Raw genomic sequence first — 14,966 nt, forward strand, 5'->3', positions numbered from 1 at the left:
CTACCAGAAAGAAGTAACGGAGAGGGAACACAATAAATAACAGAGCAATCAAAGCATCACAAAGCATAACATGGCAATACGCGGTGCTAGGTGTGCCCTAATGCGGTAGTAGGTGATACCGACGAAGGGGGGGAACATCCGGGAAAGTATTCCCGGTGTTTCCTGTTTTCGGACAGATGAACCAGAGGGGGAAAGTGGCGTGTTTGCTATGCTAGGGATGTGTGGCGGACGAACGGGCTGCGTATCCAGATTCGTCTCGTCGATCTGAGCAACTTTCATGTACAAAGTTTTTCCATCCGAGCTACGGTTTATTTTATATTAATTTTAAAAGATTTAATCAAATTTAGAATTTATTTATTTATTTATTTTAAATCAACATTATCCAGAATAGTGTATGCTGACGTCATCATGACGTCAGCAGTTAATAGGGCGTTGACTGGGTCAAACTGACGTGTGGGTCCCGCATGTCATAGACTAAGGCTAACTAATCATGATTAAATAGTTTAATTAGGTGGTTAGGTTAATTAAAGAAAATTAGTCAAGTTAATTAATTCTTTAATTACTTAATTAATATTTCAATTTTATATTATTATTATTATTATTATTTCTCTTTTTTTAACTTCTGGGCGTGGGCCCCCCTAGTTAGTGGCCCACAGGGGCCTAGCGGGTTTGGCCGCTAACGGGCACATGGCACAACCCGTCTGGGCGCTGGCGGGACGCCTGTCAGGGTGAACCCGGGTATCGGCCTCGGCCACGGCGGCGCGCCGGCGTGAACCGGGCGGAGGACGGGGGATGACAATGGCGCACGAGACAGGGGCGACCGGTGGGAGGAGCGGGCTGCAGCGGCATCGGCAAGCAGCACCACCAAGGGCGCGCGGGGTAGGGGGGCGCGGCCACGGGCCAACGCGCACGCAGAGGGCTTATGCTCCGGGGGGCGCGGAGCGGACGGTGCAGTGGCGCGAGTGAGCGCCGACGTGAGGGCACGGTGAGGAGGAGGACCGGGGTCCTTGTCGGATTTTGGGTTCCGGCAGACCCTTGAGGATCGAACACTGGGGTGCGCGCGGAGGTTTCGCCTTCTACCTACCTGCTCCTCGCTGAATAGCTAGGATCTAAACTACAAGAAGAACAACACAAGAGACACAGGGTTTATACTGGTTCAGGCCACCATTGTGGTGTAATACCCTACTCCAGTGTGTGGCGTGGTGGATTGCCTCTTGGGCTGATGATGAACAATACAAGGAAGAACAACCTCGCAAGGGTCTGTTCTTGTGGTGGTGTTGTCCCTTTGGAAGGGTTGATTCTAGATGCCTATCTTATCTTCAGCTTCCTGTCCAGCTCTCTCTCTCTCTTGCCGGATCGATCTCCTTTTCACCCTGTGGGTGGCTAGTCCTATTTATAGGCGAAGGCCCTGGGCCTCTTCCCAAATATTGAGCGGGAAGGGCGCCAACAATTGGTCAATTTGAAGGGGAACATCTAGTACACTTATCCTGACTAAAGTTGGTCCTCGCCTGTCAAAGGCTCTGGTGGTGACGCCAACTTGGGCTCCACGGTGACCTCCATCTTGCCATTGGACTGGTCTTGGTCTTGTTGCACCGAAATGGATGCTTTTCCTTGATGCTCTCACCTGCGCTTGCTCCCCTTGCACCAAAGAGGAAAGAAGGACACTACGTGGGCTGGCGCCCGTCCGGCGCCCTTGGTCGTGATGGCTTGCGTCATGGGCACCTCGCGAGGTACCCCGCCTTGAACTCTCCGCCTCCTCGTGAGCCAGCCTGACGAGGCCGTGCCTGAGGAAGCTCCTTGTCATCCACCCCGCGAGGCTTGGCCCCTCGCGAGGGTCTTGAGCTTGTGATGATGAAGATGGGCCGTGCTGGGCCCCCTTTGAGCCACGCCGCAGGCCGCAGGCAGGCAAGTCTGGGGACCCCCATTCCCAGAACGCCGACAGTAGCCCCCGGGCCCAAGGCGCACCCGGACTTGGCCGAGCAGAGAGGCGAAAGGGCGAGTGTGAAGCGTCGTGGGCCCCAACAGCCTGCGGCCTTGGGCGCCGTGTGGCGGTTGATTGGACGTGGGCGTCTCCGCAACCGCGCGAGTCGATAAGGAGCGGCATCTGCCCTCTGCCTCCTTTGCTTTCTCCCGTTGCTGCTCAGATCCCCTTTCTTGCGCCTCTCCTTCCTTCCTTCGGAATCTACAGATCTACTCCACCCGCGCGCCCTAGCCAGACGTGGCACCTCGCCAGGCCCCGGCCGGAGCTTGGTACTCATCCTCCCTGGACTCGCCGAACGTGTCGGAGGCGAGCCTTGCCGGGGTGCACCAGTTGGCAGCGGCGCAGGGCGTCGACGGGGCGAAGGTGTTCAAGGCCGGCTTTGCCCTCCTTGAGGGCCAAGGAAGCACCTACTATCCGCTCTTCGTGAGCGCCATTGTCGCCGGTCTGGTGCCTCCCTTCTCTGAGTTCTTCTTTTCCATCCTCTGCCATTACAACCTTCAAGCTCTGCATCTCCACCCCAACTCTGTCCTCCTTCTGGCAATCTTCACCTACTATTGCGAGGCTCACGTGGGGGTGAAGCCCTCAGTGGCCTTGCTGCGCCACTACTTCTACCTCCGGCCCCCTCACGGTTCCGTCTCTGCGTGTGCGAGCTTCGTCACGTACGGCAACTCCATCGCCATTTCGAATCCCGGGAAAAGGATTGAGGGTTTCAGGAGCAAGTGGGTCTTGGTTGACGCTGGGCGCGTCCACCCCCGTCTGGCCTTGCCCACGGGGCTCCCCTCGAGCTCCGACGACTAGTCTCGAGTGGAGCTTGCGGATCCCCGCGCAAGGCTAGTGTTGGAGAAGATGGATGCGGATCTGAGACCGGCCAGCATGGCGGCGGCGAAGCTGACTGGCGCCTCGCCGGTGAGGGAGTTCCTGGAGCATCAGCTGGCTCCGTTTCGTCGGTACTCGCTTCCGATGTGGAGGCCCCATCCGAGCCCCGCGGTCCTGGCCGATGAGGATCTGGCCGCGGTCCTCCAGTCTTTGGTCGGGGGAGACGTGGCAAGGTTGGAGGGCGCTCCGATGCCCATGTTCCTTCGTGAGGACTCGGAGCAGGTTGTGGGGTCCATGCCCGTCCTCAACGGGGACGGGCCTTTGCCTGCGGAGGCTCCCGAGGACCTGGTGGACGTATCCTCCGGCGACTCCAGCGAAGAGAGGGAGGAAGGGGAGCGGGAAAAGGGGGCTGACTCCGAGGCAGAGTCAAGGGCTCCACCTCCTCGGCGCAAGTCCCGTGCTCTCCGCCTCTCTCTGAGTGACGACGATGAGGGTGATGTCGAGTAGGGCAGCGGGAGCCTGCCCCCGGCCCCGAAGAAGGACCGGACTGGGCTGATCCCCCACGGGTCCGCCCCAGCCCCGAGGCGATCCGCAGGCGCCCCAGCTGCACCCGCTCTCCATGAGGCCGATCCTTGCAACCGGATCTCGGGCTTCAAGTACGGCCGGAGGCTGCTCGAGTCTGCGGGCGACGACTTGTAAGTGCTTGATCCCTGTCTTGTTTCTTGTTTTGTTGCTGGGGCTTGACGCCCGTATCTCCCGGCTAGGCTGACGCCCAAGGCAAAGAAGCCGAAGGGGGCTCCTGAGACTCCATCCACGGTAGCGCCTCTGCTCGTGAAAGAAGATGATCGTGACGCGCGGGCCTCTCCTGCCCAGGCGTCCCTGCGAGGCCCTGCCGAGCTGGCTGGGGCGAGCTCGGCTCCTATGGCCCTGGCGACCCGTGAGGCGCCCCCGTTTGACGCCGTCGCCACGGCCGCTGGGGCGCAGCAGGCTCCACCTCAGGACACCATGGTGATGCTGCCGCCTTCTCCTCCTACTTCGCCGACTGCTGCTTCCCCGTCTCCTCCTACTGTCCTAGATCGTGCTACTGCCGAACTGGACCGTCTGCGGCAGGATCTTCTGTGCCCCGACCCTCGTTTGGTGGTCGGGCGCTTGGAGCTAGCCTCTGGCTGGATTCGCTCCGATCCTTCGATTCGAGCGGCGGTGCTCCAGGCCTCGACGGCCTGCGACGAGGAAAAGCAGGCAGTCCTTGGGGCGAAGGTTGCCCGCGGCGCCGCCTTGGGGGAGGCGGCTAATGCCCGAGGTCGTTGCGAGGTGCTGGAGGGCGAGCTGAAGGGCCTGCAGGACCGACTCACCGAGAAGACTCGCCTTCGCCTAGAGCAGGAGGGCGGCATGAAGGCTCGCGAGGCGGCCGTCAAGGACTGGGACGCCAAGCTCAAGAAGCGCCGTGACCGCCTAGGCGCACTGGAGCAAGAGCTGGAGGCGAGGAAGGTTGAGTTGGATGGTAAGGCACGGGTTCTTGCCGAGGATCGTGTGGCCTTTGTGGAGATGGAGGAGAAGGCCCGAGCTTCACTGAAGACGCTTTATGAGAGCGGCCTGGAGAGCCCGCTGGCCGGCGAGGAGGACGGCCCCGCCAAGCTGCTTGCTTTCCTGGTTTGTGCCCTTGACAATGTCGCCCTTGGCCTCGGCCCTACGGCTAAGGCCGAGGCACGCGTCTTGTCTTCTGCGGCGTTGACACGGGTGTTCACCCACATCTATCTTCGGGACCACAATGTCGACCTCGACAGCCTGCGAGTGGCGAGCATGCTGCTGCCGCTGCTGAGACTGTGAAGGGTTGTGCGGAGGCTCTGCTGGGGAAGTTCCGGGCCTTCAGCACCAGGCCGAAGCGGAGCGCTGCTAGCCCGGCAGCTCCACAAGGCGAACCCGCTCCGCGCAACTCCACGGCCGGCAAGTGACTCCGTTGTGGCTCCTGTCCTGCTTTTAGTTTCTGCACATGTATCAGGCCTCGGGGAGGCATTAAGACTTGCATTTGGTGCTGTGATAACATTGTGGACTGTAATATTTGCTTTTGAATTCTTTGAAATTTGCGCTATTTCCTTCCTACTTGCTTGTGTCCTACGACGGCAGAGCCCGGCCCCGCGCATACCTCAGCCGCCGTTAGCCCCGACCGAAAACCAGGACGGGACCAAGGAGTGAGGGGCTACGTGACAAGTTAGGCTCCTGAGTTGCGATGCTCAGGAGTCCCCCTTGGCGCCCGAACAGCAAGTAGGGAGGTGAGATGTGGGGGTGGATCTACCGTTCTACGTCTGCAGAGCCCGGCCCCGCGCATACCTCAACCGCCGTTAGCCCCGACCTGAAACCAGGGCGGGACCAAGGAGTGAGGGGCTACGTGACCAGTCAGGATCCTGAGTCGCGATGCTTAGGAGTCCCCCTTGACGCTCAAACGGCCTTCATACCTTGGCTCCGCTCGGGGAGGGACGCGCGACGAACCAGGCCCAGGGGGGCCTGGCTGGGTGGTGTGCGCCTGGGCGTGACCCAGGCATAGCCCCCGTGCCCAGCCCCCTCGTGCGGCACTCCCGAGGGGAGGCGTTGCGATGAGGCTAGACACTGAGCTCTGGGGTCCCTGAGGTTGATGCAGCCCGGGGGCTGCCCTCAGTTGTTTATCACCAGCGCGGAGCATAGTGCTTCCGTATGCGTATGGGCATAGCCGCTCCTCGGCAGTGTCGTCAGCCAGTGCAGAGCATGGTGCTTCCACTAGTGCGTGGGAGGGGGCTCCCCTCCGGGAGGAGTCCCCGGGGCGTGTACAGCCCCGCCCTGACACGTGGCTGGCACGGTAGGGCTTGACGAGGTATATCTGGGCACCCGTGAGCCAGCGCGGGACTCACGGGGCCCTACCTCAAGGAGGGTTGCGCCTGGCTCTGGGCCTTATCTTGGAGTGTGTTCCTGCAAATTTGGCTAGATGCCGATGCTCCACGTCCTCGGGTCCCGGCTCTCGGGCTGGTCTCAGCCGTCGCTGGTATGCCGGGGCGCGATGCAGTGGGCAGACCAGAGGGTGAGGGCCGCTGAGCCGGTAGGAGCCCTGAGTCGCGATGCTCAGGCACCCCCCCTTTAACGCGCAAGCTGGGTTAGATGTCGAAACTCTACGTCCTCGGGTCCCGGCTCTCGGGCTGGTCTCAGCCGTCGCTGGTATGCCGGGGCGCGATGCCGTGGGCAGACCAGAGGGTGAGGGCCGGAGAGTCGGTAGGAGCCCTGCCAAATGTCGGATTTCATGTTCTGGCAGACCCTTGAGGTTCGAACACTTGGGTGCGCGTGGAGGTTTCGCCTTCTACCTACCTGTTCCTCGCCGAATCGCTAGGATCTAAACTACAAGAAGAACAACACAAGAGACACAGGGTTTATACTGGTTCAGGCCACCATTGTGGTGTAATACCCTACTCCAGTGTGTGGCGTGGTGGATTGCCTCTTGGGCTGATGATGAACAATACAAGGAAGAACAACCTCGCGAGGGTCTGTTCTTGTGGTGATGTTGTCCCTTTGGAAGGGTTGATTCTAGATGCCTATCTTATCTTCAGCTTCCTGTCCAGCTCTCTCTCTCTTGCCGGATCGATCTCCTTTTCACCCTGTGGGTGGCTAGTCCTATTTATAGGCGAAGGCCCTGGGCCTCTTCCCAAATATTGAGCGGGAAGGGCGCCAACAATTGGCCAATTTGAAGGGGAACATCTAGTACACTTATTTTGACTAAAGTTGGTCCTCGCCTGTCAAAGGCTCTGGTGGTGACGCCAACTTGGGCTCCACGGTGACCTCCATCCTGCCGTTGGACTCGTCTTGGTCCTGTTGCACCAAAATGGATGCCTTTGCTTGATGCTCTCTCCTGCGCTCGCTCCCCTTGCACCAAAGAGGAAAGAAGGACACTGCGCAGGCTGGTGCCCGTCCGGCGCCCTTGGTCGTCATGGCTTGCATCATGGGCACCTCGCGAGGTACCCCGCCTTGAACTCTCCGCCTCCTCGTGAGCCAGCCTGATGAGGCCGTGCCTGAGGAAGCTCCTTGTCGTCCGCCCCACGAGGCTTGGCCCCTCGCGAGGGTCTTGAGCTTGTGCTGATGAAGATGGGACGTGCTGGGCCCCCTTTGAGCCACGCCGCAAGCCACAGGCAGGCAAGTCTGGGGACCCCCGTTCCCAGAACACCGACAGTCCTCACCAGCGTTGTAGGGTAAATGGCACCGGTTGTCGAGGAGGAGGACGTCGGGCGCGAGGACGACGGGGTCGACGACGGGGTTGGGGCGCCGTTGCCCCGATCCAGAAAGGTGGGGGGATGTGGGGAATGAGAGGAGGAGTAGGGTACGGTAGGTTAGGGTTTGGTGTCGTGGGGGTAATGGAGGAGTGGGGGTGGGCTGGCCGGTTTGGGGCCGGCCTGGCTAGCAGTTGGGCCAACTGGCCCAGTGGGGGGGGGGGTTCTCTTTTGATTTTCTTGTTTTCTACATTGTATTTTCCTTTTCCTTTTATATATTTCCTTTTCTGTTTTCTGTTTTACTTTAGTTCCTCTTTTATTTGTTTTATAAACTATAAAAGTAGTCCCTAATCTAGTGTTAATAAATAGGCTACGGCTACATAAGTTTGGGCAACTAAATAAAATAGTTTAATATTTTATTTTATTTTGTAAAAGGCATTCAACTAATTGTTTTTGCTACAGTTTAAAATATTTTGGAGTATTTAAACAATTTCTAAAATTGTGGTTTCTCCACCATAATTACCTATGCAATATTTGGTTCACTCCGAACATTTTAGTTTTAATATTTGAAAACTTTTATTGTTTGCTTGATTGTGAATTTGGAATTGAATTGATTTGGAACTAACGCGAGATTAGAAACTGTAATTGAGGTGACGTGGCATCATTAGTGGGGGATCACTGTAGCTTAGTTATCCGGGCGTCACAATTCTCCTCCACTACAAGAAATCTTGTCCCAAGATTTAAGAGGTAGTGAAAAGGGGGAAGGTTTGGTAACGAATCTAGCGGGTGTTCTCATCCTGGCTTGCTCTTCTCGAAGAGGCCGGTCCAATATATTGATGTCTTCATTTCTCTGCTTTAGGCATCATGATGAAGTCGGCGTCCTTTCTTCAGGAACTCCATCGTACTTACGAAAGAATAAAGAGTGGGCATTCCGGGAGAACAGACCTCTGCAAGGTCGACTATCCGGTCGATAACATCGGGGAGGGTGGCGGATAGCAACTCTCGAATTGAAACTTAAGATAATATCGTGAGCAAAGTAAGAAGGTGCACAATAAAAGTTTCAAGCGCATAGACAATTGTCAGTTGCCTGAAACAAAGTGTGAAAGGGTTTCAGAGCAATGGGAATAAGTATTGCGTCTAATAGCAGAACTGATGATCTCTCGGAAGGTGGCTCGTAATTTACTTATGAAGCCACGCGCGAGGAACAACCTTGGCAACAGGGGGTTTACCGGAGAGTCAGGTTTTGATCCTGTGGAACTGTGGGTTATGGGCCCACCATCTGGGTTAAAGTAAGAAGGGCGTTGACATCTTGCACGGTCATGATAGCAAGACATGTCAGAGGGTAGGCTATCAGTTATGTTGGCAACAATGTCGGTACCAAGGGCGAGGTACAAAGAGAACCATTTTCCTGCTTGTTGAACGAGGCGGACCATTAGGCAAAGTTCTGATCCATCGGTGGCTACAAGAATGTCATCAACCAAAGCAATAGGGTCTTACTGACAGAATTGTACACCGAAGTGGTTACATAAGCAGGAGAATAATACTGCTTAGATCATATAGATCACAAGAAAGGGTTAAACGAAACAATGGAAAGTAAATGTGATCATTAGATTAAACAGAACAATGGAAAGGAAAATGTGTTTAAACACATATTTCAGGGGGATATCCTTCCCAAGGACAAGAAGAGCATGATATCCATGACAGGATATAATGTAGAAAATGCTTCAGGAAAGGGGAGAGAAATTTCATGACATTACCCATACAACGATGTTTGGATAATTTGATTAAGAAAATTTAGCATTGTAATTCGAGTGTTCTTATTGATGATAGGAGTACCACATACATGCTTCTAGATAGCATTGACATGGTCTTCAAGCAAAGGTTTGACTTTGGATATAGGAAGGATACATTAGGAACAACTTGTAGAATAAGTCTTACAATTTCCTCATGGAGAAATGGATAATCTTGCTAAAAAGGAAACTATAACAATAGGGCCTCCGGCCAGGTGTGCTAGGCATGACATCATCTTGCCGGGTCATATATATAGACCAATGTTATAACTCTTGGAAATATGTTCCAACCATCATATCTGACCGAGATTCAAATCTGGTTGGTGTTAGGATAACTCAGACTCAAGATGCGTGAGAAGAAAGGTGCAACACAAATTGTCGAGATGAAAATTGTAAGATTCTCGGGAATTGAACTATGGAAGCGAGTTTCGAAACAAGAGTTCATCATTAAATCAAAGAGAGGATGAGGCGGTGGCTGATGGTCTGAGCGACAATTCATCGAGATTTCCAAAAGATGGATCTCCACAATTATGTGAACAAGGAGATAACATTTAACAGATCAAATGATATAATGTTGTATGCTTGAAGAAAACATACACCATCAATCACTAGTTGGAAGGTGTGCCCGAAATATGACCTTTGGCAGCAAGATCAATGTTAGAGTGATGATTCAATAACCAACAGTCTAAGAACAAACTGTCGATCGTTGACTTTAAAGCAATAGGGTTGCTAGAAATACAGAACCCAAGCAACACCATTCACTTGTTAGTATTCCGGTTAGAATCAACATTGGGACCAAGAAAGAATGGTGATGGTGAGAAGTATCACTATACCAAGAAATTTTAAGAGGCGGAGCAATTCTCACAACCTTCTTGACATAAAAGATGGTAATACTCCAAGGTGAAGAAGAACAAATGCTGGATAGCAAGGAACTCAAGATTCAACCCAAAACATGAACATGTTTGTGTTGAGGGAAGACAAGGATGTGGTCGATGATAAAACAATCATCGAGGGTCAAGGATGGTATTTCCCATCATGAATTTGATTGATATCCTGGAAGGAGTTAAAATGTTGATGATGATCACGACAAATTTTGTCGAGAGGCTCCATGAAGATGCAATCACTCGGCGACGGCATCAAGCCAAGGGAATGGTGAAGCAAAAGGCTATTATAACTATAGATAAGATGTCATCTCAAAATTTTGAGTTGTCTCTCAAGACAAACAATATGATGGGGAAAGTTCGATGTAAGCTTAGAGCACTGTCGGGATTGTGTCCCGAGGATGAAGGACATAGGTAGAATGGTCAAGCAGTCAACCTAATGACGATGATGTAGTCAATCAGCTGGGAATGACACGATCGAGTACAAACTCATAAGCAATGAAGATTACTAAGAGTTGTTGAATCGCAGTGCGGACTCGATTCAGTTATCAGTGCCTTTGAGTGTTTAATGACTTAGAGCCCGTGAAAAAATTGGAACCAATGAGAATGTAGTACTTGATGGAGAACTCATAAGAAGATATGCAGTTCCGTGATAATCTCGAGATACCAGGGTGTAATACTCGACGAAAGATCAAAGTAAAAGTTGGACTGGTGTATTGATCCACGAAAGACAAGTGCTCAACTTGCCCGAGAAATGGGATCGAAGAAGAACATATGGCCAGAACCACAATTGCAAAGGATCAACGTCACCGATACCAAAGGATATTATATCAGGGAAATAGTTATTATTACAAGAAGCTTCCATGATAGGATCTACATCGTGTCCATGGGCATGAACGCAAAGTTCAAGGTCGACTCCCACTTTTGTAATGCATAACCTTTCATTCACTTCCCATTTTTGAAGAAGTTGTTATGTTGAAATTTTACCTAGCAAAATACCAGAAGAGTATGGCCCGTGAAATCTTTCGGGCTCACATAGATTAGGTAAAGCACTGGTTCAACCCATCGGGGCATCATAGGAACATATACCACAAACTTCATAGTAAACATCACCAGATCGAGAGCAGAGCATGGTTGAGAAAACAGAGGATACAATTTAGCCAAGGCTTTATATATCCGTGGAAAGGCTCACAAGGTTATTTGAATATGAAGGACACTGTCGGGTAATAATCCAACAAGAGGTCCGGTGGTCTACAATGGAGCTGATGTGAGTATCGGTACTCTATCAAAGGAAGAAGGAATGCAAGTGCATCGGATTATAGAAACAACTGACTAACTCAAAGCTTAAATGCAAAGGAATTATGAATTCCAAGACAAGGGATCAGAAGCAATGCTCTGATTAGGGATGGATAAGTTGAATAGCCTTAGGGGTACAATCGATGGCATTTTGATTAGTCGAGATCCAGCTCATGTTTGAAATGACGTCTAAGCTAGAAGGATGAATTCTAGGATCTGATTGAGGATCGCGAGCCTTCGCAACTTATTGAATCAATGGACTCAAAATGATAGTGACAAAGGATGCCAATAAGATTACTTATGGGATTAACCATAATGCAACAAGCGAGAATTTCAAGGGCAATAAGCTGCTGAGGATTTTTGGAAGATCGAGTAGTATTTCAAAGACCTTTCTGAAATACATGAATCAATTGGGGATGAGCGGATACTCGATAAGTGTGGGAAAATTATCCGTAGGGGTATTCATGGGGCAAGAACTACAAGGCAGTAAGCTCAAAGGATTCTCAGAATATCGGAGAGTATTTCAGGACATCTTGTAATAACAAGAGCAACTGGGGATGACAATATGAACGACAGGTGTAAGTAGTTATCCATAGGGAATTATCGATGGAAGTGAATTGCAAACGCGATGGCACATAGCCTCGAGAGCACATCGTAGAGTATCTTCAGAATCTTCTGGTGCAGCAGGCGGTCATCGGTAACATGGGGCTCTCCGGGTGGAAGTGATCACGAGATCCTAATGTTAGAGTTAGCAAAATTCATTTAACCCGAATATAAGAGAGATCAGAGACCCAAAGTATAGACGAGGAGTAAAAGATCCTAATATTACCCAATGGCAACGTGGGCCCGTAAGCCGCACAACCATGTTAGTAAAATTTTTTCAATGACTAGACTCGACTTTGGCCAAGGAGTTGGAAAGGGGGATACCTACAGGCAGTTGGCTCTGATACCAACTTGTGACGCCCCCGATTCAATCGTACACTAATCATGCATGCAAACGTGTACGACCAAGATCAGGGACTCACCGGAAGGTATCACACCACAACTCTAAAAACATAAATAAGTCATACCAGCATCATATTACAAGCCAAGGGCCTCGAGGGCTCGAATACAAGTGCTCGATCATAAACGAGTCAGTGGAAGCAACAATATCTGAGTACAGACATAAGTTAAACAAGTTGCCATAAGATGGCTAGCACAAACTGGGATACAGATCGAAAGAGGCGCATGCCTCCTGCCTGGGATCCTCCTAAACTACTCCTGGTCATCGTCAACAGCCTACATGTAGTAGTAGGCACCTCCAATGTAGTAGGAGTCGTCGTCGACGATGGCGTCTGGCTCCTGGGCTCCGACATCTGGTTGCGACAACCAGGTAGAAGGGAAGGGAGAAAAGGGGGATAAAAGCAACCGTGGGTACTCATCCAATGTACTCGCAAGCAAGGAGCTACACTACATATGCATGGGTATATGTGTAAGGAGGCAATACTAGTGGACTGAACTCGAGAATGCCAGAATATGAGAGGGATAGCTAGTCCTATCGAAGACTACGCTTCTGGCAGCCTCCGTCTTGCAGCATATAGAAGAGAGTAGTTTGAAGTCCTCCAAGTAGCATTGCATAGAATAATCCTACCCGGTGATCCTCCCCTCGTTGCCTGTGGAAAAGCGATCACCGGGTTATCTGTGGAACTTGTCTGGGTGTGTTTTATTAAGTATCCGGTTCTAGTTGTCATAAGGTCAAGGTACAACTCCGGGTCGTCCTTTTACCGAGGGACATGGCTACTTGAATAGATAAACTTCCCTGCAGGGGTGCACCACATTTCCCAACATGCTCGATCAAATTTGGTCGGACACACTTTCCTGGGTCATGCCCGGCCTCGGAAGATCAACACGTCGCAGCCAACCTAGGCACAACAGAGAGGTCAGCACGCCGGTCTAAATCCTATGCGCGCAAGGGTCTAGGCCCATCGCCCATTGCACACCTGCATGTTGCGAGGGCGGCCGGAAGCAGAACTAGCCCCTTAATACAAGAGCAGGCTTACGTTCCAATCCGGCGCGCGCCGCTCCATCGCTGATGTCAAGAAGGCTTCGGCTGATACCACGACGTCGAGTGCCCATAACTGTTCCCGCGTAGTTGGTTAGTGCGTATAGGAAAGTGGCCAGACTCAGATCAAATACCAAGATCTCGTTAAGCGTGTTATTATGAAGTAACCGCCGACACCAACCAGGGCCAGGCCCACCTCTCGCCTAGGTGGTCTCAACCTGCCCTGTCGCTCCGCCACATAGTAACAGTCGGGGGCCGTCGGGAACCCAGGCCCACCTCTATCGGGATGGAGCCACCTGTCCTTTCAGCCCCCACATTGGACTCACTTGCGGGTACTCAATGAGCCAACCCGACTTTAGTCACCATCTGTATAGTATGTATATATGTATAGTATATAACCGTGATCACCTCCCGAGTGATCATGGCCCAATAGTATAGCATGGCAGACTGACAAGAATGTAGGGCCACTAATGGTAAACTAGCATCCTATACTGAGCATTTAGGATTGCAGGTAAGGTATCAACAGATGTAGCAACAATGACAGGCTATGCAACAGAATAGGATTAATCGAAACAGTAACATGCTACACTACTCTAATGCAAGCAGTAGATGGTAGAATAGGCGATATCTGGTGATCAGGGGGGGCTTGCCTGGTTGCTCTGGCAAGTAGGGGTCGCCGGTAGTCTCGGGGTCTACCGAAAAGAAGTAACGGAGGGGGAAAACAATAAATAACAGAGAAATCAAAGCATCGCAAAGCGTAACATGGCAATACGCGGTGCTAGGTGTGCCCTAATGCGGTAGTGGGTGATACCGACGAAGGGGGGGAACATCCGGGAAAGTATTCCCGGTGTTTCGCATTTTCGGATAGATGAACCGGAGGGGGAAAGTGGTGTGTTTTCTATGCTAGGGATGTGTGGTGGACGAACAGGCTGCGTATCCAGATTCGTCTCGTCGATCTGAGCAACTTTCATGTACAAAGTTTTTCCATCCAAGCTACGGTTTATTTTATATTAATTTTAAAAGATTTAATCAATTTTAGAATTTATTTATTTATTAAATCAACATTATCTAGAATAGTGTATGCTGACGTCATCATGACGTCAGCAGTCAACAGGGCGTTGACTGGGTCAAACTGACGCGTGGGTCCCACATGTCATAGACCAAGGCTAACTAATCATGATAAAATAGTTTAATTAGGTGGTTAGGATAATTAAACAAAATTAATTAAGTTAATTAATTATTTAATTAATTAATTAATTAATATTTCAATTTTATTATATTATTATTATTATTATTATTATTTCTTATTTTTTTAACTTCTGGGGCGTGGGCCCCCTAGTCAGTGGCCCACAGGGGCCTAGCGGGTTTGGCGCTAACGGGCACAGGGCACAGCCCGTCTGGGCGCTGGCGGGACGCCCGTCAGGGTGAACCCGGGTATCGGCCTCGGCCACAGTGAGGCGCCGGCGCCAGGCGCCAACCTGGCGGAGGACGGGGGATGACAACGGCGCAGGGGCGGCCGGTGGGAGGAGCGGGCTGCAGCGGCATCGGCAAGTAGCACCACCAAGGGCACGCGAGGTAGGGGGCGGCGAACAGGGGGCGCAACCACGGGCGAGCGCGCGCGGAGGGCTTGTGCTCGGGGGGGCGCGGAGCGGACGGTGCAATGGTGCGGGCGAGCGCCGACGTGAGGGCACGGGGAGGAGGAGGATCGGGGTCCTCACCTGCGTTGTAGGGAAAATGGCAGCAATTGTCGAGGAGGAGGACGGGGACGACATGCGTTGACGGGGACGAGGAGGCTGTCTGGCGAGGTGGCTCCGGTGGCAGCGGCGTCGACGTGCAGGAGGTGGCGATACAAAGAAGGGGACGGCTCGATTCGCACGAGGTAGGGGTACCAAGCTCCTATGCGTCCACGTAGTCAACAAAGACGGTGGAGGCGGTGCT

Source organism: Triticum aestivum, chromosome 4B, assembly GCF_018294505.1.
Source record: "Triticum aestivum cultivar Chinese Spring chromosome 4B, IWGSC CS RefSeq v2.1, whole genome shotgun sequence".
Taxonomy (NCBI): Eukaryota; Viridiplantae; Streptophyta; class Magnoliopsida; order Poales; family Poaceae; genus Triticum; species Triticum aestivum.